Below are 3,331 nucleotides of genomic sequence, written 5' to 3' on the forward strand. Positions count from 1 at the left end.
AAAAAAAAAAAGAATAAACATGATAAGGATGTAAAGAAAAACATGCAACAGCCATAAGGTAAAAAGCTAATTATTTTAACTTAAAAGTCATAAACATACATAACACCTTTCCATTCAAAATTAATTAAGAATACACCATTAACTGGAACTTAGTTAAAATTTACCTGCTGTGCAAGCAACTTTGGAGGTGGTGGCAGATGTGAAGATGGGCCACGTTCCTATTAGAAAGAAAGGATTAAAATACTATTTAGACAAGAAAAAAAAAGCATCTAAAAATATTTCTGAACGTACTATACTCATTTCCTTAATCAGAAAATAAAAATTGTAAAAGTACAGCTATCTGTGCTTTACTCTCCATAAAGCATGCTGCTCACTACACACTTTCTAAAGGATCTGTCATGCCAATATGGCTATACTCTCAAGTCCATGTTGCAAATAGCATTCTAGTATAGCAGTTCCGTAATTCTGACTCAGGTAGCCTGGCCTGGGAGAGGTTGTATCTCAATATTCATATGTTAACATGCGTAACTGTACTACACACACACAAAATCAAGACAGTAAGACACAGTACATTCTTTATATTTCTATTTCTTACAGAAATTCACAATTTTCAGTATATCAGTAAGTAAAAAGTCACACGAATATTTTTATTAAAGTATTATTTGAAAAACTTCCTTTTCAGGGTTGAATTTATTCTTCGATGGGTCATCAATATTAAAGAATACAATCTAAAATCCCTAATACAGTATATAAAACAAATAGTTCTTGCAGTATTAAGGACTGAACCCAAGGTGTTAGCATTCCTTAGATAGGTAAGTTTCCAACAAGTCACACCCCCAGTTCCAATAAAAGCTCTGTATAGTTATCTATCCCCCCATATCAAACCACTTAGGATTTCTTGAAAGTGCCTTGCTTGGTCATACTTCTCTACTTTGTGTATGTCCCAGTACTTGGAATAGCTGTTTACTTGCTACTTCCTATTAAAGCATTAGCTCAAATACCAACTGCTTTACAAAGTCTTTTAGCCTTGATTGTATTCTTTAAGCATTCACTATGTGCATTCTATCACCTGACTTCCCACACTGTACTTGTTACTTATAATCATTTCCCCCTTTTGAAGAGAGCTCCTTTTAGCTTTGACAGTTCTCAAATACATGTTAACTGTATTACATGTCCTTAATGAGAGGCATGCAGGCTCTCTTGAAAGGTACCCCTTCTTCTGTTTGTAATGCAGCTTCTATCACCTGTTAGCACCTCGCAAGTGTGATTGAGTATGCCCACTACTTAAGATATTTCTCTTCTTTTACAATGTTCTTCAAAATGACTAGACTTCATAATAAGCCTTCCTACATGTGATTTCACTGCAAAGACAGTGCACTATTTCACACACAGGAACTAAGACTTATAGAGTATTCAGTAAATGATAAAGCATTTCCAATACATTCATTTTACTTTGGAAAAACATCATCACTCTACTTTGACATGACTGTCCTATTATAACAATATATAAAGTAAAATTTTAGTTTGTGCTTAAGTTTGGCTAGCATAGTTAATTCCTGCTAGTACACAGTAAAAACATACTCATAACCATTCAGTGCTACTTAAAAAACTATACTTTCCCTTCTGAGTCCCTGCCCAAATCTGTGAGAATTTTCTTTTTAGGACAGGATCTACAGGGTCTCACTACATAGATCAGATTTGTAGGGATTCTCCTATTCGCAGCCCCCACAAGCCCTGGGATTACAGGCACGTGTCACCATGCCCAGTCTCAATCACCCCCTCAGCGTGCCCCAGTCAGCATGGCATGCCAGGGATTCACCAAATCTGTAAGATTAATTGATCCACACTATCAGCAATGGCAAGATTAACTATGAACCCAACAAACCTGATTAAAAGGAGGACCTTTCCCATAGGGACCTTTTGCTGCTGGTGGCTGAGCGGGTGTCTGAGAAGATGTTTTAGTGTTGCTAACTTCATCAGCCTCTTTTCGGTTTTCAGTATTTTCAGAAGCTTTTGTACTTTGATCCTCACTGAAGAATCAAAATGCAAAGGAAAATGGACACAGTATCATAAGTAAATGCTTTTTCCCCTATACATATTTAAAATGTATTTGGTTGTTACAGGGTCTTACTACACAGCTCAGATTCATAGGGATCCTCCTCTGTTTTTTTAGCCTCCCCAGTGCTAGGATCACAGAGATGTCACTATGCCCAGCTCAGCCCACCCTGGGGGTGGGGCCAGTGCTGCATGTGGTGTGGGGAATTGATTTGTGGTCTCTGCACTTGCTTAAGCAGGCGCTTTAGCCCGCTGACCTATCTTGTTGGCCTATATATCATTTTAAGGGGAAAGATGTTTCAAGGAAGAAGACAGATTTGTGAACTAGTAATGCTAACTCATTCATTTAGTAAATATATACTAGGTATGAAATGTGGGCTGCGCTTGTCCACACTGTCATAAGGCGTAAAGTGTAATATAGCAGTTGCCAAATCTCAACACACTTGATAACTGAACACAAACCCATCAATGTCTCCCAGGAATTAAAGTCTCATCCAAATGAAACAAACTAATAATAAATATGCTCTTCAAATGCACTCTGATTTAGTAAAAAGGTATTATAGTAGTTTAAAAAAAATTTCCACAGGGCCAGGGATATAGCTCAGTGGCATAAGTGCCTGCCTGGCAAATGTAGGGTCCTGAGTTCTATCCCTGGTACTGCAAAAAAACAAACAAACAAAAACAAACCTCCACAAATCACATCCATTTCATAAATAATGAAATTACAATGTACATCATGAAGGCATGGTTGAGAAACTGCCAATACGGAACCCAAACCTCTATATTTATAAAGGTTTTAATGCTATTTTATTAAGATTATCAAAGTTGGGCTGGTGAGATGGCTCAGTGGTCTAAAGCACCTACTTGGCGCAAGCCTGGCAAAGCATAGGGATCGCGGTTCAATCCCCCAGCACCACATGCCAGCCAGCCCCACCCCCTGGTGGGCTGAGCTGGCCACACCCACATACCCACACACACCCACACACACAAATAAAATTAAAAAAAAAAAAATTATCAAAATTAGGGACTTGAAGCAGGTATACTAACCTAATGATTTTGCTGTTTTATCAAAATGGAGCTAGTCAAGCATACAATTTAGAATGATTTAAAATACTGTTCTCCAAATATCCCTAATTACTATTTTTAAAGTTTTTAATGTATGTAGCACAGCGTCTACAGGGTCTCACTACATAGATCGGACTTATAGTGATCCTCATGTTTTCAGCTTCCCAAGAGCTAGGATTACAGGCCCAATCTCAATCGCCATCTCAGTGTA

At 37.8% G+C, this 3,331-nt stretch overlaps 1 protein-coding gene across 1 annotated transcript in view; it reads right to left on the reverse strand.

Moving 5' to 3' along the window:
* The window catches only part of Prrc2c (proline rich coiled-coil 2C), a 127,005-nt gene that overhangs the window by 69,637 nt on the left and 54,037 nt on the right, over positions 1–3,331 (reverse strand). The gene's annotated exons all lie outside the window — the stretch shown is intronic.

Source organism: Octodon degus, unplaced genomic scaffold (genome assembly GCF_000260255.1).
Source record: "Octodon degus isolate 3935 unplaced genomic scaffold, OctDeg1.0 scaffold00017, whole genome shotgun sequence".
NCBI classification, from domain to species: Eukaryota; Metazoa; Chordata; class Mammalia; order Rodentia; family Octodontidae; genus Octodon; species Octodon degus.